Here is a 24,092-nt window from a genome sequence, read left to right on the forward strand (position 1 = left end):
CTACGTATTATGTTATAGGTCCAATGTGTATCTATGGGTGAATCTGCTCCGCTTATTTTTAGAACAATGACTAACCATAAGTTTCTTTTTTGTTTCGCTTTTTACGTTGCCCATTCTGTAAACCACAACATGTCAAAACGAATTCATATACCTACTTAGTTTTTTTTCGGTGTGCGCAGTGAAACAAAATGCGTTCCAAGCGAATTATCATTTCTCATTCAAACAAATTCATTTATTATTTATTACATTAACCATCTCGTTCTCCCGGCGATTCTATTATTAAGCCGGCTATAGACGAGCCAACAGCTGTTTTGACATCACAATTTTTTTTTAAATGTATAGTTTATAACAGAATGCATAAAAGTTTCTACTTTCTAATAACTACAACATATATAAAAACTGAAAGCTCAGTATCATTTACACTTTTATAAATTAGTACCTAATTTAACATACCGTTATTTTTTTAAAGCATGTCCTTTCCTAAGAAGATCATAATAAATGCAGCGCTAGAAATGAAAAATTTTACGAACCGGAGCGGTAAATAATTTTCCGAAAATATTACAACGTTTTTATTAACTCGTATTCTTATTTGTCCGGGACAAATCTTGCAATCGATTTTTAACTAATTTTCCGACTAGCTAGACATTTGAAACTTTTAGAATAAATCAGAACACGATGCCAATGCATTTTTTAATACTTTTAGCCATCTTTAAGTAGAATTGAATTCATTTTCAGTTAATTTTGTTTTGTATGAAACGTTATTTCGACACCATTATTGGTTGCTAGGGGTCTGGGGTCCTAGCAACTAAATTATTATGGAAACTAATTAATTATTTATGGAAATCAAAATGACATTTATTTTCTATCAAGTACAAATTTTTTTGATCGTTTATGCTAGTCAAGTCAAGTTTATATGATTCAACAGAAAATTTAAAAACGATGTACTTATATAAAAAGTTTTTTTTATCTTGTAATTATTTATTTATATTTTCTAAAAATAGGTGTGTTAGATTTTTTTGATATTATGTCCTATCTAGCTCAGAATGTCAAATTATTTTTTCCGCGAGTCGAAAGTAGGAACTTTATCCTGACATCTACAGTTGCGATTTTCTTTAAGACGCAGACAACGCGATCAATTCGTCAGAAGATTTAAAATGAGGCCTCGAAACAGTTCAAACCAGTCATACAGTTTTTTTTAAATTATACGAATATGTATGGTAAAATAGTGCAACATTCTCATCAAATTATATTTAAATAAAATAATATTATTTATTACCCGAGGCATGACGAAATCCCTGGCACATAACATAACCACTTGAGCAGATACGTATTTGTGGTAAAAATTAACTACTGATATTATTTATGTCAGCTTCGTTTATGATTATTTTTAGTTACCCACAAGCAGGGCTCCGGTATATAGACCGGAACGCACCGGAACGCCGTTCCGGTTCGTGAAATCGGTAAAATTATCGCTCCGTCTCGTGGACAAATTAATTTGACCGTCTGAGCTAGATAGGCCATATAACAAAAAATCAAACACTTATTTTTATAAAATACACATACAATTTGATAACTATGTAAATATTTTCAGAAAATTGTCGAACGCTCCGGTTCGTAAACTTTTCCATTTCGAACGCTGCCTACAAGATATTGTGATACATTAATTTTGTTCCATTTACAATCAGTCAGTTACTCGGACTTCAAATACGTTAACCTCTTGATATTTATTTTTTTATATTTACATCTACCATGTAAATAACTTGTACATGTTGTTATGTTACGGAAATGTATGTACAGATTTTGTTAGATAACATTGAACTTTGTTGTCTATTTATTTGAATAAAAGTCAATCTACGATGCAAATTATTGTATTGCGTGCAATGAAATTTGCAATACAATAACTATGGCATATTAGAGCCGCTGCACAAGGTTCTAAAGTTGTCATGAAATATAATCAGTGCTATATAAATAATTTGACCGTATAGGCAGTGCTTTATATAGAATACTGTTGAATCATAATTTCTCCTACTTTCTCGAGAACAGCGAGATCAAATCCACAGCTCAAAACTGGTTAAGTGAATATTACCCCTCCATAGAAATTCTAGTGCAATAATTTCTCCGAGCATCACCCGCCTTAAGAAATACGTTTTACCGGTGCAAGATGCATAAAATAGTCTTTTTAACCGCTCTACCACACGGTGAAAGTGAGAGAAAGAAGCATTCCGTAGACTTTTCGCTAAATCGTAAGGAAAATTCAAAATTCGAACGCCGTGAATGTGGCATAGTAAAAGAGCAAAACGTACGAGAGGAATATAGAATATTATTATGCCGTCGAAGGTTTTCTTGGTTTTAGTAAGCAGCCGGACGTCGGCGAGGGCGGATGTGTGTGTATTTAACCAATGTCTATTACAAACTGTCAATGTTTACGTAGTCGATCTGTTATTTTGAATTTCGAACATTATCGATAATAAACAAATGACAAAACGTTCATGTGCCTCCCTTAAATGTTTGCATAGTGTTGCCTGTGCGTTGAATATAAATTTTCCTGAATATATTCAGTGTTTTATGTTTTATTATTAAAATTAATGTGAGTGTATTTTGTGTGAGGAGCATTTTTTTGTGTTGTAAACACACGCTGGATTTTTTGCAAAACTGAATTGATAAAAAGTAAGTACTTAATGTGTTTTTTGTTTGTTTACGTTTTGTATTCACAGGGAGACATGTTTTAAATTGTTTTTTTTTTTCACATTTATGGCTATTGTGAACTTTGATATTATACCGGTTTCTTTGTTTAAAATCAACATACATTGTACAGACCCCAGGTTTGACCGAACCATTAATAAACAATAATCCATTAATAGTTATTTGTTTTTGAATAATAATGAAGAGATAATTAATTCCTAATAAATTACGCCTAACGAAATGATTACTGCTATAACTACAAATGGGTTTTGTTTTAATTTATGCAGATATGTAAGCAGGAATCGAAACCGGTTAATATTAAATAATAGATAACATTATAATACGACGTAATTAACACATGAACATCGCACAAATTTCGTAGTATTCAAAATATAATATTGTTTCCGGCCTAGGTTCCATGACAAAACAGAACAGTGACAAAACAGAACATGACAAAACAGAACAGTGATAAAAGAGAACAACGATAAATATAACTATGGCCTTTCAGGAAAAATATAAATTTAATATTGAAATTGTCCTATCTCTATTATGTGATAGATTTTTAATAGCACAGATTTTCAATACGCCATAATAAATCAAAGTATGTACAGTGTTGCCGTACAGTAACTATATAGTGTTGCCGGTAAGCTTAGGATATCTCATCTTAATCAATATAATATGAGCGGCGAAGGCTGGAGGTAGGCTGTTGAGTTTCATCATAAATAGTGCACGCTAAACTTTGTCAGTCATATATATTTATTTGTGTTCATTATATTAACATAATTATTTACAGGTCATGCTGGTTAGTTTTAAAAAATAAATTAAACCCTGCCTAAACCAAACCATAATAAACCATTTTTATTTTATTCAATGAATAATTTACGAGATTTTAAGAATGTAACATTCCATTTATATTGAACATACCTACATAACTTGAAACCACCTCAGAAGACACCAATAGTTAAGTTATTCTGTTAAAAAACGTTGAGTTTCGTATTTTTTCAAATATAATTTTTTCTAGTGGATAATAAATATCTGAAGGGTTTTTCAAGTTATGTATGTTCAAACTATAATAGTTTAAGTATGCTATGGGCAATCCAACAAAAATAGTGTATACTTTTTCAGTCATACTTATTTGTTTTCGTTGAATGAAGAATACGAATTATGTTGGTTAGTTTTTTGAATTCATTAAGCCCAGCCTACCCATCCATAATTGATTAAAAATATTCTTCTATCTATAAAATATCCAAGTATGTTTTAATTGTTTAATTTTAGATATTTTATAGATAAATGATTTAATTAATATTAATACTTTCGACCGAAGGTACTTGATGGAATTTGAATTTAAATTCTAATGGATTCAAGCTTGCACTATTCCATTTAAGGCGTTTACACCTCTTGAGTGTAGTATTTTTATTGTTTAATAAAAATAAGCTGATAACCGAACAGTACCAAAAAAACATACGACACCCGACGGGACTTGAACCTGTATCTGATGGATTAGCGCCAGTATGTTTTTCCAATTAAGCCACGGGCATCTTAGTTGATTACGACGATTTTAACTAATACTTGTTACATGAAATGCTTATCGTATGTTTTTTCTTTTACAAAATGATTTTTTTGTGTTAGATGTTTTCTACTTGTGTATACTCAATACATATAGTTATATTCTGAAAACTTGTGTCTTATTCGTTGAATAAAAAAATTGTTTATTATTTAAAAAAGGAAACTCAGAAATAATGAGAACTGAAATACCTAACGCATAAGGAGAAGCAGGTAACCGATCTCAAGTAAGGAAGAATACAGGAAAAATTTAAACACGCGTCAAGAATACGTCATACGTTGAATACTGACAACTACTTTTGGTTTATGCATTGACGCTCATTTAATATTGGTATATTACACACCAGTGGCGAAGGGTGGGGGTAGGCTGTTAAGATCCGGCATAAATAGTGCACACTAAACTTTGTCAGTCATTCATATTTGTTGTCATTGATCTAAGAAAGTTTAATGTGCACTATTTATCGCGGATCTTAACAGCCTACCTCCACCCTTCGCTACTGTTACATACACTATAATTCGAGGTTCATTTTCGTAGGACACTTACACATTCAAAACCCTGCGTCAAAATTTACTGTATTGTTATATGGCCTATCGGAATTCTATTTATTATCTGTTCTGTGATTTTAAATACGTTTAAAATAATGTCAAAATTTTTTTTTTTCATTTTTTACTTTAATTCAAGATAATATTTTCCATTATTATCTTAGATTTAATGTTCATGGCACATGTCTAAAGCAATCTATTGAAGATAAAAGGCCGACTTTGACCAACAGAAGACGTTTCATTTTCCATCATGATAACGTCAGACCCCACATACGGTAGAAAAGAATCTGAAAAACTCAGGCAGCTAAAATGGAAAGTCATGATATACCAGCTATACGACGTATTCTATTAACTTGACACAATCATAATAATTATAACAAAACCATAATAATGGGAAACCGATACAAACTATTATGTCCGAAGAGCTTGGTTTATTCTTCAGAATTATACCTATCACCAATGAATTTAAAAATTAAAAATCAGATGAGCTAATTAATAATAATAGAAGAAAAAACTGATGACAGTTTAGTAGTAAAACGTAAAAAAATCATATAAACACTAAGGCTTTGGTATATCGCATGAAAAAATATTGTAACCTCACCGGGTATAGAAATCGAAGCCACCGGATGAAAAGCCAGTGCCTTACGTACTGGATAACTGTATAATACAGTCAGCGGTGATTTTCTTTGGCGCAAATGACATGCAATCGATCCATCACGTGATTTAAAAGGGGGCCTAGATATAGTTGAAATCAGTAATGCAATTATTCAGTGCTGAAAATAAAATAAAATAATTACAAGATAAAAAGAACTTTTTATATACAACGTTTTTAAATTTTCTGTTGAATCATAATATAAACTTGACTTGACTAGCTTAAACGATCAAAAAAATTTGTACTTGATAGAAGTACTGAATAATGAAATGTCATTTCATATTGACTTCCATAGTAACGCACGTATATATTATTTAATAATTTAGCTGCTAGGACCCCTTAGCAACCAATAATGATCGAAATAACTTTTCATACAAAACAGAATTAACTAAAAATGAATTCAATTCTACTTAAAGATGGCTAAAAGTATTAAAAAAATGCATTGGCATCAGTGTTGCCATATTTTTCTATGCTGATTATAGTGCAAAGGCGTAAAAATTATAGTATTTCTAAAAAATATATAGTACAGGAACACTTTTCGTCTTGAATCCTTTAAAATTATAGTATTTTACATTTTTCGCGAAATCAAAATTATAGTATTGTACTATAATTATAGTACGGTTGGCATCACTGATTGGCATCGTGTTCTGATATATTCTAAAAGTTTCAAATGTCTAGCTAGTCGGGAAGTTAGTTAAAAATCGTTTGCAAGATTTGTACCGGACAAACAACCAAAGGACAAATAAGAATACGACATAAGAAAAACGTTGTAATAAAATACGAACCGGAGCGCTCGATAATTTTCCGAAAATATAAACATATTTATTTCATTTTACGTATATTTTATTAAAATAAGTGCTTTAGTTATTATTATTTATTTGGTATGAGATGGTCAAATATTTTTTTTAACTTATTGTAAAATTATAATATCTCTATACATAAATATGATAAACTATCCTCGATAGCGGCCGATAGCAGTCATGTGTATAGAATAGATGCGATGATGTAATTGTAGGAAGGAGATACATTGTTAATGTGAATACTGGATGCGATGGAGGTTGGAATTTATGGTTTTAAATTATATTTTAATCACGGGGATAAAAATCAGTCAGTGCCTCGGGCCACTGTGTCCCTAAACCCACCACCACGTGCGTATTGTTCATAGTTATAACTTATAGCACTTCCTACGTTGGCCGCGCGGCTTAAGCGTTGGTCTATAGCGTCTTGGGTCCCAGGTTCGAATCGTGGGTCTGACAAGTATACATGTTGTTTTTCAATGTGTGTATGAGTCCGAGTGTGGACCTAATGAGTCGAGCAAGTGGCTGACATCCTCTTCTCGTAAAAACCAAAACTGTTACGAGAACAAGAATACGAGTTAAAAAAACGTGGTAAATTTTTTTTTTTTTTAAATACGACGCCCGATAGGAATTTAACCTGTATTCACCGGATTCGCACTAATATGCATTACTAATTATTGATAATTAATTAAATAAACGAAATAGTGTATTATATTATTATTAGCAAGTGGAAGTCGGGCATTAGTTGGTAATTAGGGCAATTAATAAATGACATTTTGATTTAAAATACACAAACTGATAGCCAAAAATTAAAGCAATTTGATTATCATTTCATGTAAAGACTACTAATTAATTTCGCCATAATTAGATAGGGCGCCCGTTAAGACGATACTTCAGTGAAGCGGCAAATAATTTTCAACTATAAGTGCGTCAAAATTTTGGACTCGCTGGCAATCGGAGAGCGAATGTCGAACTGTGAACACGTCAATTTGTTTCGTGATGGCGACGGGGGTATTAATTCTTAAATCGTGTAAAGATGACTAAAAACATTAAACATTTACTTGAAAAAGAAAACATGTCAATGAATATATTATTATTATTACTAATAGAACAATAAACAGAACATTAAATGGACGCATGTTGGATTTATATGACAAATTATATTTCGTTCGGCACGCGTCATTTGCACAGTCCGCGCATCACATAGCCACGATTTTTTTAGACCATGCCTCAACTGAGGAATAGCCTTAATATTATTTGAAAGGATTATTTTGTTAAGACGTGTGTGAAACGTCTAAAGTTTTGAAAGTTCATAAATGAACACGCACTTAATTCTACCAACTGTTAGTATAAAGTTAATGCACAGTCTTATAATAATTTATTCACAGGGATAGTTTTGAAATAAATAATTCAAAGGATTAACTACTTACCTACTTGAAATTCCAACTTGAACAAAATAAATAATGGCTTCTTGGTTTTACCTTTGTTATTCTAAAAATACTACACTCACAATAATAATTAGGGTTTGCAATACCGGTATCCCAATATTTTTTGATACTGAAATACTGGTTTTTAATTTAGAATAAAGCGGTATATTCGGTATTACGGAAACGGAAACAAAATGTATTAACAAACATAAAAGGTTTGATAGAACTGTATTTTTTTATTAACAACGTTTTTATTAGGTCGTATTCTTATTTGTCCAGTGATTGTTTATCCAGTTCAAATCTTGCAATCGATTTTTAACTAACTTCCCGACTAGTTAGACATTTGAAACTTTTAGAATATATCAGAACACGATGCCAATGCATTCTTTCAATACTTTTAGCAATCTTGAAGTAGAATTGAATTCATTTTCAGTTAATTATGTTTTGTATGAAAAGTTATTTCGGAAGAAATCCGTAATCCAATCCGCTATTATTGGTTGCTAAGGGGGTGGTCCTAGCAACTTAATTAATAATATATACGTGCGTTACTATGGAAATCAAAATGACATTTCAGTATTCTATATTTGTTTGTTTGTTCGTTTTTTATTTACTTCGTATCAAGTACAAGTTTGAACATATTGAGCATAATAATTCAAGAGAAAATTTAAAAACGTTGTACCTATATAAAAAAGATCTTTTTATCTTGTAATTATTATTATTTTGTCAGGTTTACTTCCGTTGTGCTTTGTCGTCCTTGGTGCCTTTTTTTAAATAAATAAAATAAAGTTGAAGCAGAAGTAATATTCTATTTATCTTAATAATTTATATTTTTTCGTTTATTGGGGGGGTCCGCACTTGGACAATGAATTTAATGTTATTTTTTCATTACTTACTACTAAGGATTACAATCCCGGGATCCCGAGCTATTTTCGACACCTATGAATCCCGGGATTGGTAAACATAATCCTGAAACTTTCGGGATTGATATTTTTTATCAATTTTTATGGAAAATAAAATAAAAACGAAAATAAAACAGAAAAAATACTTTTAATAACAAATAACCACGTTAGAAACAAACTTAATTAGAATGAAGTATGATTTATACCCATGTGTAAGTTGCCGATTCATTTTATTTTTTCACATACATTAATAAAAATGAGAAATATTGGAAAAAAACAATGCTTAGCACTAATAACAAAATAATTCCACCATGATCTCATACATTTTACGGCAGTTTCATATTTGGCTAATTATATTTATGAAGCGGAAAGGCCATAAGTACACCATGACTTGCTTTACTATTTTAAATCTCGCTAACGTCTTTACTATCAGAAACAGCAATCTCATATTAAATTCACATTATTATTTATATTACAATATTATTTACTCCATTAAACTTATGTATTTCCAAGATTGAACGTATACAATATTAACAATAAATGTCTTAAATATTATAAATTATACTAGATTTTTTTTTGACCGATTTTATCAATGTTATTTGTAAATATAAAACTTTTATATTAACAATGGAAAAAAATGCCAATCTCAGGATTGTCAAATTGTAATCCCGAAATCCCGGGGTCAGAATTTTGGCTCGGGTTTGGATTCCCTACTTACTACTATTTTCAATATTAAATTTAGTGTCTAAGTTTTATGCTACCAAAACGAAAATTATATTGACTGAAACCAACAATGGTTAAATAATATTAAAACAAAATCCGTCAAATATATTGTCACGATGAATTAACAACTTTCGAAAAAGAAAATATTTCCAATTATTTTATAACTATTCATCTAACGATGATAGTATTTCCAACAAACGTTGAATTTCAGAGATATTTTTCTGTACCCGGACTTATAATATTTGTAAAAATTAGCAATTTTAAAATATCTACACATATTTATAAATGTCAACATAATCAATGTGGGTAGGTACTTTGGTTACTTTATTTAGTTTACTAATAGTTACATTTATTTGTAGGTACTTATTTTTGTCTATAATATGTTTTGACGAATACCGGTATTTAATAATAAATACCGAAATACCGGTATTGATATATTCATTCGGCATTGCAATCTCTAATTTGTCTTATGGAATATACCTAACCATAAAGTTCTGTGATTTTCTCTGATTTTAGCATTTAGCGAGTAAGTTAAGTACCTACGTTAGAAAGTTACTAGCTAATGTGACTGCATTTTTTTACAAAAGTAATCCGCACTTTGGACACAATTATTTTCATAAAAATGTAAATTTTGTGATTTTATAATGTGTTTTTTCAGCTGAGTCAACGTTTCTTTTACATTTGTGTCAATTTAACAAAAAAAAAACTGATTGCATTATTTGAATTTACATATAATATATAATTGAGTTTTGGTTATTTTTCGTATGTTTTTACATAAATACGTTTTATATATTTTTTTTAATTGTCTATGTCAGCGACCGGATGGAATAATATTAGGTAAACGTTGATAATGTAGGTACCAACTACAGTTTTGTTCAGTGCTAAAGGTGAGTTGGAATTACTGTCATCAGATTGTGTACTCAAGTTTCGGATGAAACTACCCATATGCAGTATGTGTGGCCCAATAAACTTATTCCAAAAAACTTGTGTTGATAATATCATCGCGAGTCGCTGTTCTGTGCACTCGCTAGTTGGTAGACATTCAACACTATTGACATTAAATGCGCGCGAACGAAATAGCACTTAAATATATGTACTTATATTTTAATTTATTAGTCTATTGCGTTCGAATGTATGAATAATAGGTCATAAATTTTGTGTCGCAGCACAGTGGTGAGAGATGACACACAGGCTTATGTTTGTTATATGACCGCTCAAAACATGTTTGAAATTAAAAATGTTATTCATTTTTGTTAACAATAAATAATATTGTAATCTAGCAGAAAAACAACTCATAAATTTTAAATGTGTTTAAAATTTTATAATAAATGGGACTTTTTGATAAGCGGAGCTCAGCGTATTTTTAGCGATTCTATTGAAGCCGATACACAGTCTGAGTTCCCTGAGCCGATACGTATTTCAAATACTAATATTTAGTTGGTTTTAGTATCAGTTGAGTATGAAACTTTTGTCACATACGCACGCCAAACGCTCTATATTCCAAATACTAGTAAGTATTTTGGAACAAGTTTCTATACTAAGTATTTTTTTATACTGGTAGTAAGTATACCTAGTCTTCAAAATCGACTAGTTTTCCCATCTCTATTCAGTGGTATCTTAAATACTGTCTAGACGTTCCGATTTGGTTGGCCACAATCATATAAATAAATAATAAACCAATCCATACAATATCTGAACACAGAAGTGGGTAAATTTTCCTAACAAAAGTTATGGATATCTGACAAAAATTCTCCTTTTTCTAATGTAGGTTTATGTGTACATTATAATATTGTGTATTTATAAAGTAAGTATCTGGCGTTAGGCTTACATACGCATCAAGGAAACAAAACAATACAATAATACAGTGTAAAAATACGCAGTTCGCAAATAACGTAGGTAGAGTTAATTTTACTGTTGAAGAGATATGGACGAAACCGTTCCTGATTATTATTAAATCATGTGGAATAAGTATTATATTATATAGTATTTTATTTTGGTTTTATAATGTCTTCCCACGAAGAATTGCCAGTTAACATCATCATTGAAGAAACTCTGTATGTAGGTATATGTTTACTACGAAAAATACGATATACGGGTTCAAATCCCGTCGGGCGTCGTATTTTTTCAAATGTGATTTTTTCTAGTGGGTATATATATCTGAGATATCTTCAAGTTATATATGTTCAATATATAGAATTTTACATCCTCAAGTGCTGTGAATTATTCGTCGATTAAATGAAATGGTTATTAATCTTTTTTTTCTTAACGGATTTTTTTAATATTTTTCATGTCTTGCGGTGGAAATCTTAAACTAATAACTTGTAATTCAAATTCATATTGATCTATCTACATAATATATAGTGATATTTACAAATCACAAATTCAAGACGTTCACAACATTATATGAAAAAAAAAAAACAAATAAATTAAAGCAGCATTAAAGGGTATATACAGAAGTACACGTACCCTATTTTTTAAATTTTAGAACGTTCACTTAAACTCATTCTCACGCAAGTGGAATATAATTATTGGCTTCGCAATTGATATTACATAATATGACAGGTTAGTTCTGCACCTTAGAAAAATACAAGACCTGATGTTCTCATGTCCTAAGATAATTAATTATCAGGGGGACACAAGTCAAGAATTACAGAGTTCGCGTACTGTTCACTCATGTTAGTAAATGAATATTATGAATACGGATCGAATTAAAGATTGAGAAAATGTACTTAAAGAGGCTGTTAATTACCACATTTAAATATCTTCAAAAGTGACCTTCCACTGTGCCTAAAGCGCAAAGTGTTCAACCAGTGTGTGCTTCCCGTGATCACATATGCGTGTGAAACATGGACCCTAAGTAAAAGAGAGATCCAGAAATTTAGAGTAGCACAACGTGGTATGGAGAGGTGCATGCTGGGCATAACGCGAAAGGACAACAAGAGGAATGAGCGGATAATGAAGCATACAAGGGTTTGCGATGTCATAGAGTTTATTAAAAGCCTTAAATGGAGATGGGCTGGACGAAGAGACAATTGTTGGACAAATCTAGTCATCCAGTGGTATCCAAGAAGTACAAAACGTCCGCAAGGTAGACCTTGAGGCCGCTGGATCGATGAAATGATAAAGTTCTGCGGAAGTACGTGGCAACGCAATGCACAAGACCGAGAGAAGTGGAAGCAGCTTGAAGAGGCCTTCATCCAGCAGTGGATAGATTCAGGCTGATGATGATCAAATCAAATTTATTTATTTTACATATAATGAACATAACAAATTATAAATTCAAAGCGTTCACGACATGACATAAAATAAGTGTTAATATTTTTTAAAAATAAAAATACAGAGAATAAGTAATAAAATAAGAAAATAAATAAAATAAGTAACAAAATAAAAGTAGATGGAAGCACACAGAGTGAAATTTGATAGACCCTATCTTAAAAACTTATAAAACAACGTCCACCGAAATTCACCCTTACGTAAGTGGAATGTATCAATATCCGAAGCGATTTCATTAAACATGGTTACTGCCCTCCCAATTGGCATTACTAATGGCAGGTTAGTTCTGCACCGTGGGAGAACAAACAACGGATGCCCTCGATTCCTAAGGTATATCAGAGACACACAAGCCATGATGATGAAATAACATGTTAATTATATCTAATGGCCAACTACTCCAAACGCGCCAGTCGCGGTGTTAGCACTAAATGAGATATTAATACAGCTTCGACTCTGTGGAGGCCCGTATGCATCTTTTTGGTACCGAGAATTATTGTAATTTACTTTTACAATGTAATATCGACAACGAATTCACTTTAATTACGGATTATTAAATGATTTACTGACTGTGCGTCGATACCTACCCTGTTTTAATTACATATTTTAATTAGCGGTTAAAATAACGAACCCTTCAAACGTTCAAAGGGAGACGATTCGCGATCATAACGACAGGCGGATTTGGTGAATGTTAATTAAAACTTAAAATGTTTATTTTGCAGTGAATTTTCATTGCTCGGTAAAGACCTCCCCAAGAATAAAATCGACATAATCATTATGATCAACCGTCGTTTTATGAAATTATTTGAAGTCTAAAAGACCTAACACGAAAAACTATTAATACTACGAAAATGTGCTTTATTTATTTTATTTATTTATTCACATGAATCAGTGGCGAGGGGTGGAGGTAGGCTATTAATATTCGAAATAAAAAGTGCACATTAGTGCGCACAAAATATCTCTATAGTGAGGCTAATATTTTCTTTATATAAGATACTCCCACGATGGCCGCGCGGCTTAAGGCGATACTTCAGTAGAACGGCATATAATTTTCAACTATAGGCGCGACGAAATTTTGGACTCGCTGGCAGTCTGAGAGCGAACGTCGAGATATCAATACGTCAATTTGTTTTGTGATGGCGACGGGGGTATTAATTCTTAAATCGTGTAAAGATTACTAAAAACGTTACCCATTTACTTTAAAAATAAAACATGTCAATTAATATATTATTATTGTTACTAATAGAACAATAAACATTAATTAAATGGACGCATATTGGATTTATATGACATATTATATTTCGGTCGGCATGCGTCGTTTGCACCCGCGACCCGCAATCCGCGCATCGCCAAGCCACGATCTTTAGACCATGCCTCAACTGAGGTATAGCTTTAAGCGTCGGACTATAGCGTCGTGGGTCACAGGTTCAAATCCTGGGTCTGGCAACTACACATATTGTTTTTCAATTTGTGTATGAGTCAGAGTATGGACCTAATAGGTTGAGTAAGTGGCTGACATCCATTTCTCGTAAAAACAAAATTTGTTAATACACATCTCCACTCTGGATCGGACATGGTTGAAAGAAAGAAGAAGAAGAAGATAATTATGTATTTTACTTGTTTAAACAGAAATATATTTTTTTTCAACTTAAATCTAATGTTGTGAACTTTCTAAATTCGGATCTGTCTTTTTGTCCGCAATGTTTTTAAATGAATAAATAAATTATCGTAATTAACAGTTTTTGCCGTTGTAATGTAAATAGTAAGTAGCAACAATGCATTCACGTCAGCATTCTTGGTATTGACAAAAATTATTTAAATATTTCTGTATTGACACACTACATCTGTTTATTTGCACATAAATAGGACACACTAAACATTCTCAGTCAAACTTATTTGTTTTCATTGAACTAAGACTCCAATTAGGGATTGCAATACCGAATGAAAACGTCAATACCGGTTTTTCGGTATTTCTTATTGAATACCGGTATTTCTTAAACATTAAAAAAAACAGAAGTAAATGCTCATCAATAAATATAGCTATTAAAATCTTTTTAAAAATATTATTTTATAGCCAAAACCTACATACCTACATTTATTATGTTGACATTTAAAAATATGTATTGATCATAATTGTAGAAATAGTAATTTTTTACAAATAATTTGAATATATTGATAATTTTAACTAAAGCCCTCAAAAGTTTAAGTGCAAGTAAGTCCCGGCTGTAGGAAAAGTTTCTTAAATTCAACATTCGTACAGTCATCAATAATTATAGAATAATTGAACATTTTTGTCACGGATGTTTTCAATTTCGAAATAATATTATGATAATTCATCATGACAATTAGGTACTTATATAAATTTATTTGATGAAATTTCTTTAATTTTTTTTTACCTCTGTTGGATTCACTCAATATATTTGCATTTTAGCAGCACATAACTTATAATACATTCATTTTCAAAAACGTATACGAGTGTTATACCGAAAATTCCGGTATTTTGGATCTTTAAAACCGGTATTTCGGTATTGATAAATACTAGAATACCGGTTTTTAAATACCGGTATTGCAATCCCTAACTCCAATGTGTATAATATATAGTGTTTGTTAGTTTTTTTTTTTTTAATTCAGTTAAATTCTGCCTAATCCAAGACAGTAGATGATTGTAAAAAATATTCGTTTATCTAACTACACATAATTTTAGATATTTTATAGGTAGAAGAATATTTTTATAGATTATGGTTTGGTTTAAGCAGGGATTAATGAATTTAAAAAACTAACCAGAACCATCTGCAAATCGTAGTCTTAGTTCAATGAAAACAAATACGTATGACTGACAAAGTTCAGTATGCACTATTTATGTTAGATCTTAACAGCCCACCTCTACCCTTCGCCACTGCAATTGAGATTATAAAAAGTATTGTTGTTTAATTTAATAAAACGCAATTTTTGTTATCGGTTGAAAATGTCCCTCTGAGGCGGACGAAACCGGTCCTAATTTATGGATTAAAAGTGGAATAAGTACTATATAAAAAAATGCGTTTTATTAAATTAACCAACAATACAATGCAGTTCCACCATGAATTGACAGTTAATAAAATAAAAGGGACTATTAAAAGTGACAAAGTTCTCATATAAGTACACCACGTACATACAAGTTCAAAAAATAGCCAAATAAAGATATTTTCTAACTTACAAATCGATCAGTCTGTCTTCACAGTGTGTATGACATTTTTATAAAGATGAATCAATATATTTTTTCTATGGACATTTCAAGACTCTAGGATCGTAAGCGATTAAATTTTTGGTAGATCAAGCATTACTTTCCATTTTAATGCTCCATCTATCGCTGGCACGTGTATCGTCTGAATGGCGAATAATTTTTATTTTTAATACCTAATCAATCTATGACGAAAGAATTTTAAATTTACCGCTGTTATTTCCGCAATGGGTATATGTCACGAGGGGCGTTTATTATATTATCTACCTAAACAGATAGACGATAACAGTTCGTAATGATTTATTTTTAAATTTTTAGCGTAGTACATTGACAGTTAAATGCACTTTGTCTACTGCTTCTTCACTGACGTTATCCATTTAAAAAAATATGTTAAAAAAATAGGATTAATCTTTTGAGCCAGTTTAAAATCAAACCAGGAAAAATTCTCCGCCGTATATATTGACCGATCAGGGATGGCACCAATTGGAGGAGAAGATAAAATGCTGGGCTCTACGGGCTGTACGAAGATTGCAGCGCAGTTCAATCAATTAAGATTGGGAGACTGCGATGGCTAGGTCATGTGCACCGTATGAATGACAATGAACCAGCAAAGAGAGTGATGTCCAGCAATCCAATAGGACGTAGAAGAAGAGGGAGGCCAAAGATTCGCTGGTTGGATGTAGCTGCCAGTGACTGCCGTATTCTGGGTGTACCAAATTGGAAAGCGGCCACACTGGATAGGGACAGGTGGAGGAAGCTGTTGGAGGAGGCCAGGACCCACACCGGGTTGTTGCGCCCCTGATGATGATAATGATGATGATGACGCCAGGTTAAAATCATATATGGGTTTCTTTGCTGGAGTCCTCGCTCATCAGTTAAAAACTATACACTGGTTTCTCAAAGTTGCAGAAGTTCTATTATTTACAATGTATTTACTTATCGGGCTGATTATTGCAATTAACAATAGAATTTGTATGTTACATGATTATTTGAATTCGGATTCCGACTATCGTACCTACTTATGTATCAGTGGCAAAGGGTAGAGGTAGGCTGTGAAGATCCGCCATAAATATTGCACCCTAATCTTTGTCAGGCTACAATTTACAGAATAGATGTTGAGGTGTTGGCTATTTTTTTAAATTCTTCGTAAACCAAGATATAATAATTATATAAAAATCAAAAAATACTTATCTATTTATTGTAGTTTGGTTTAGACAGGGCTTAATAAATTCTAAAAATTGAACCAACAATATGTGTAATGTGTATTCTTATTCCAACGAAAACAAATAAGTATGAATGAAAAAAAAGTGTGCAAATTTTTTTCATATTGCCCAAAAAGTGTACCAAAACCATTATGGTTTAGTTAGGCAGGGTTTAATTGATTTTTAAAAACTAACCAACACCATCAGCAAAGTGTAGTATTACCTAGTTCAATAAAAAATAATACGTATGATTAACAAAGTTTAATGTGCACAGCCTACCTCCACCCTTTATGTATGTTATGACGTCTACTTGTTATAAAATAAAATTTAATAACTAATACACGAAATACATACTGTAAGTATAAATAATATTTATTTCTGCGTTCGTGGTCCGTAAAATATTTCTCTTAGTTGTAGATATCACTCCGCAGGTGTAAAAAAAAGGTTGATACTCTAATAAGCATACGCAAAATTGTTCATATTGTGAACGTCTTAAATTTGTAATTTATAATATTCACGCTATGTAAAAAATAAATGAATAAATCTGAATTTGAATAATTACAAGATAAAAAGAACTTGTTATATACTTACCACGTTTTTAAATTTTCTGTTGAATCATAATATAAACTTGAGAATTCTATGTATTAATAATTTAGGACAAATAAGGCAATTGTCAACAAATCATTTTTTTGCTATTTTGCAAGAAACAAACAAATCTAAAATACTGAAATGTCATTTTGATTTCCATAGTAACGCACGTATATATAAATAATTTAGTTGCTAGGACTACCCACTTAGCAACCAATAATAGTGTATTGGATTACGGATTACTTCCGAAATAACTTTTCATTCGAAACAGAATTAATTAAAAATTAATTCAATTCTACTTAAAGATGGCTAAAAGTATTAAAAGAATGCATTGGCATCGTGTTCTGATGTATTCTAAAAGTTTCAAATGTCTAGCTAGCCGGAAAGTTAGTTAAAAGATTTGTACTGGATAAACAACCACCGGACAAATAAGAATACGAGCTAAGAAGACGTGGTAAAATTACTCGTTGTTAAAACCGGAATTGAAAAGTTGGAACGAACTGGAAGATGAAGTGAACAAATGTAGACATGGCTGATTTGGCAGTAAATTAAAAATAATATGTATTTACGTAAATAGTTATTTAGTTTTTATGGAGAATTCTTAAGCAATTTGAAATGTTTTCATCCGTTAAACGTAAGATCATAAAAAAATACCTGTTTAGGTAGGTAAGTGTATAAAATTTAATTGACTTTTTATTTGTTTGTGCGTTCTTGGAAATAGTGTACCTAAGTATTGACGATTCAAATAAAAAATAATGTTACGACAGAATCTATTTTATTACCTCTGTAGATAATTATTAAAGTAATGCGTACTTAAACCCCCGGTTTTGTTCCATATAGATAATAATGTACACCCATAAAGTGTGGGAGGTATCTTTTTAGCCAGTGTTACCAACCTGCCTACCAGTGGCGAAGGGTGGAGGTAGGCTGTTAAGATCCGCCTTAAATATTGCACAATAAACTTTGTCAGTCATACATACTTGTTTTCATTTAAATAAGACTACACTTTACAGATGGTTAGTTAGTTAGGTTAGTTTTTAAAATTCAAGTAAACCCTGCGAAAATCAAGCCATAATAGATAATAGTCAAATATCTATAAAATATCTAAAATTATGCAATTAAATCATACATAAATTTGGATATTTTATAGATAGAATAATATTTTTTATCTATTATAGTTTGGTTAAGGCATATGCTTGATGAATTAAAAAATGAACCAACAATATATGTAATACGCATTCTTAATCTAACCAAAACAAATGAGTAATAATGAAAAAATGTGCACAATTTTGTCATATCGCCTAAAATATACCAATACTATTATGGTTTGGTTGAAATTGTTTAATTGATTTTTAAAATCCAACCAATACCATCTGTAAATTGTAGTCTTATTTCAATAAAAACATATACATTTGACTGAAAAAGGTTAATGTGCACTATTTATGGCGGATCTTAACAGCCTACGTCCACATTTCGCCACTGCTACCTACCTACCTAACACTACTCCACAAAGTCAATAAAAAAATGATGAATAATATGCTATTTCGTATTCCGAGAGTTAATTATTTCGGGATTTGAACTGTCAAGCATGACTTTTTTTAACGCGGGTCTAGATGACAGCGCTACCTGATTGAAGCGAGGTAGAAGACGACAACATAAACAAAAACCCCTCCAAACCAACCTGCCCCATACCACACTCGGACTTAAGACGATACATCAGTGAAACGGCAAATAATTTTCAACTAAAGGCGCGACGAAATTTTGGACTCGCTGGCATTTGGAGAGAGAACGTCGAGCTGGGAACACGTCAATTTGTTTCGTGATGGCGACGGGGGTATTAATTCTTAAATCGTGTAAAGATGACTAAAAACGTTACCCATTTACTTGGAAAAGAAAACATCTATATGAATATATTATTATTATTATTACTAATACAACAATAAACATAACATTAAATGGACGCATGTTGACTTTTTATGACAAATTTCGTTTTGTTCTGCACGCGTCGTTTGCGCAATCTTCGCGTCGCGTAATCACGGTCGTTTTAAACCGTGCTCTAGCTGAAGTAAAGCCTTAAAATAACGCCGGTATAGAAGACCGCGCTACCTGATTGAAGCGAGATAGAAGACTACAACATAAACAAAACCCTGTTCTGTGCAAAAACCTCTCCAAACAAACCTGCCCCGTACCACACTCACGAGGCCCTACATTTGTGTGAAGCACCACCGGTTGTTTACGCCTGGGAATGTCTTAGGGGCAGATGTACAAGATTGAGGTCGGCACGCACTCAAGTATGCTTTGACTGAGTTTACAGAGACTTTCTAATGAAGATTCCCATGGGAGAGAGGAGGACATAGAATTAACAAAAATAAATGATTCTAATTTATTTACATATTATATGTAAAAATAAAGCTGAAATAATACGGACATAATAAACTATGTGAAAAGATAAAAATAAAGAAAGCATTATAATTATTGGCCTTTGTGGCAACCAGGTCGGACGACCCGATTTTTCATGTAATAATGAAGAGATTTCATGTAATAATCAATTTCGCACATTCGGCGTAACATATATTATATTATATAATTTAAAAAAAACACTTTCTGAGAGAGTATATTATAATCAATAGAAAAAATCCTTTTTTTTGAAAAAAGTAAGCCACCCGGTTGGGAATCGAACCCTGCATCTCCACAGGTAAACGCCCCAATCGTCGCATTCATCCAATATGCTACGGTGTGGCATACTAATAGCGACAAATTTAAACTATTGGTCATTGTAATACCTACTCATTAGCCTACTTTGATTTAAGAAACAAAAACCGATTGCCAAAGTAGCTTGATTTCGAAGAAAGATTTTTTCTATTGGTTATAATATACTCTTTCAGAAAGTCTTTTTCTAAATTATATAATGTTCAATAATCAGAATGATATATTCTTAAATCTTGTGAATTATTCGTTTGAATAAAAGAAATAGTTAATTATATATATTATATTGTTACATCAACTTAATTATACTTTCCGTAGATCCAAAATCTTCTATTTTGTCATTAAAACATCATCAAATAGAAATGTATCAATATTGTTGAGGTCGATTCGTTATGGAAGTGTGAAATTGATGACATAGGTATTAAGTATACATTATTGAAGATATTATCGCATCGGTCACGATTTTTTTGTATGAAGTTATAATTACACATTGTAATTATAATTAGTCACATATTCTTTTATTACGGTGTTAAATACGTAATGTTGGTTAATTAGAGAAATCGTTTTATAACATGTATGTACTTAACTTCTTGTCCATAATGCCGGGTCCACACTGGCAACAAGTTGCTGGCAACCTCGTTAGATTTTACGATAATTATGATAATTATCGTAAAATTTAATGTGGTTGCCAGCAACTTGTTGCCAGTGTGGACACGGCATAAGAAAATAAAATAATTCCTTTCACTTAAAACTATCAATTTCCTTACTTCATATCACACTTATTCTAATATAAACCGAAAATAGGGTGGAATTTTTACCTCGGTTAATTGTATGCTCTAGATTGGGTCAATACACGTCGTCAGCTGAATGCAGAACTATTCTAACGATGTATCTATAGTCTAAGATCCTAACTCACATTTTATTTTAACAATCTTAATAATAAATTTAATATTTTGTAGAAGATTTTTTTGAAACAGCCTACTTCAGTTATTTATTATTTATAATGACAAGTGTATGCACCGATTTTCTCATCAATAATCCTACTAAAATATGATGCGTACATTTATCCATGATGATAATAAATAATTTCAGTAAGTTGTTTCAAAAAATTCTCTCTTGAAAAATTTCAAATGTAAGTTAGAATAGTTCTGCATTCAGCTGACGACGTGTTCTGATGACCCAGTTGATGACTAAATTGACTTAATTGAAATTACTTACAGATACCTACTATATTATATTCTTCCTCTTCTCTGGCACTGCAACCAAGGTTGAACCTTGCCTGCCTCAAATAATAGACTAATTCGATGCCTTTAGTCACTAGTTGGTTACTCCTAATCATGGCCCCCACATCCTGAAGCGGCCCCCCATGCCAGGATCTATAGCGGGCCCCCCTACGCATCGCTAAGGTTAAGGGCAGTGTAATTTCCACGGCACCCCAGGGTTAAGGGTATTTCGTGTATTTTTTAGCGATTTTTAAATAAATCCAGTTGATTTATTGAGTTGTCGACACTTATCATATTATTATAAAGCACTGATCCCGACTTCCTTTTATTGTAACCAAGTAATATGCAACCCTTCGCCATATTGGATAAAAAGCCATTTTATAAGTCAGGAAACACGTTTAAAATAAATATAAAATGAAATTCTACACGTGAATTATCATTACATCGCACGGTCATATATTTTTTAATGTTAATAATCAATAAGGAAACTAGCGCCGCAGGCGACTTTTTTACGATTGAACTATAATATTATTGTGGTGTGTGTTTTTCTCAATTAACTCATCGACCTGCCACGCAGGGCCCTCTCTAAGCCCGGGCCCCCAGGCTAGAGCCCTATCAGCCACCTCCTTGTGGGGACCATGCTCCTAATTAGCTTTCTAAGACATCAAGCTATCGCGTATTTGATGAAATATCCAAACCTGATTTTTGATGGTTTTTTATGGATTATTGAATTTTTTTGATTATTATCTACTATGAGTTGGATTAGGCAGGGTTTATTTGAATTTTACCATCTACAATTAATTATATTTTTAGTTCAATGAAAAAAAACGTATGACTGACAAAGTTTAGTGTGAACTATTTATGTAGAATCTTAACAGTCGATCTCCACTCCTCGCCACTGTAGATGGTCTTATATTTTTCAGATTTACAGATTAATAAATATAATTCAGATACTAAGCTATACTTATAATAACCCAAAACCAGTGGCGTCCCGTGAAGGTAGGCACATTGAGCGTCGCTTGGGGGCGGCGGTTACTCGAAGAGCGGCAAATCGGGAAGAATCATTAGATATAAATATCCACCTAAACTTAATAATAAATTCAGCAGATTTGATTGATATAGTTACTGGCTTTGCAACAAAAAAGACCAGGAAATCATAGTAGATTTTTGGGTTTCCACCGTGTGTTCTTCTTCCTTCTTTACTCGACGTTTCGAGCTCGTTGCAGAGGCCATTATCAAGAGATGATATGTTTTATGATGAAAATGTAGTGTAAGTATATGAATATAAACATTGCTCCAAGAATGTCTAGATTAGCTAAGTGCAAATGTTGCTTAGAGTAATCTGTCAATCGTTACGACCAGATATACCTAAAGTAAAGAAGGAAAAAGGACACACGGTGAAAACCCAAAAATCTACTATGATAAAAAAACAACCGTGAAAGCCTCAAACATTATAAGGCCAGGAAAGTTTTTTTATTTAAATGGTTCTTGAGACTATTAATTAATATTGTATTTATGATTAATAGTAGGTGTGCATTAAATAAATACTAAAGAACATTATTTTGTTTAGATGTTGTACAATAACAGCATAGTGAAAATGTTGTGAAAACAATACATCTGTGTATTGCTAAATGGTACAAACCAAGTGTGTCAGAAACGTCAAACAAATAGGACATCAGATTCTGGTGATTTGGGTAGGTATATATGTTACTTAGGTATAACATATTTATTCGCTTTTAATATCTAAATTTAATTTTGTATGTTTTAGTGGTAGGTATCTATTTTTTTAGTAATGTATCCATATAACACAATTCATAGATTTTTGAGTCATGAAACGATGATAAAAAATACTGTATAAAAATGGGGCGCCAATTTGTCTAGGGACGTGACTGCTCAAAACAATGAAAAATTTCATCGCATAACCATTATAATATATTTTAAAATATTAATATCCTCTAATCGAAATATCGTCGCAGCCGAATTTTTATTCCTATTAGACCAAATTTGTGATGTGCGTTTATTTCATTATCCAGTCAACCCGCCACGCCGGGCCCCCCTTGAGCTCGGGCCCCAAGGCTAGAGCCCTGTCAGTCCCCCCTTATGGGGGCCATGGTAGTTTTAGTCCAATGACAACAAATACAATTGACTGACTAAGTTTAGTGTGCACTATTTATGTCGGAACTAAACATTCTACCTCCACCCTTCGCCACTGCTGCGTATTACTCGTATTTCAGTTGAATGACCTAACGTTTATAATCGCAGAATAATTAATTTCGCACTACAATTATTGTGGAATCGTCATTAAATGGTAAGTATGCAGTCCAAACTCTTTGATTCGGTTATTTTTTCAATTGAAATAGAAACATAATACTTAATATTATAGTTATTTAAGAATCTCGAAGAAGCGACATGTAGGTATATAACTATATAAGTATTCTTCAGTGTGCCGCGATTTTTTTAATAAAAATGGAAAGGTGTGTCGTGACTTAAAATGGTTGTAAATCACTGGTCTATGGTTTATATCATAGAGGTATTAAATAAAAAGAGGGGCAAGGAATCGAGTTTCTCATACAACTGAATGAAGCAGGCCAACAATA

The 24,092-nt window shown here is 32.0% G+C and overlaps 1 protein-coding gene across 1 annotated transcript in view; it reads left to right on the forward strand.

Moving 5' to 3' along the window:
• Positions 1-2,351: 2,351 nt before the first annotated feature.
• LOC147069729 (uncharacterized) overlaps positions 2,352-24,092 on the forward strand; it is a 325,303-nt gene continuing 303,562 nt past the window's right edge. The window contains exon 1 of the mRNA XM_085950708.1: positions 2,352-2,667. The gene's annotated coding sequence lies outside the window, so the exon portion shown is untranslated. The remainder of the gene's footprint in view (positions 2,668-24,092) is intronic.

This window comes from Rhyacophila brunnea, unplaced genomic scaffold (genome assembly GCF_057557595.1).
Source record: "Rhyacophila brunnea isolate RB1 unplaced genomic scaffold, BYU_Rbru_1.0 scaffold_23, whole genome shotgun sequence".
In the NCBI taxonomy this organism is placed as follows: Eukaryota; Metazoa; Arthropoda; class Insecta; order Trichoptera; family Rhyacophilidae; genus Rhyacophila; species Rhyacophila brunnea.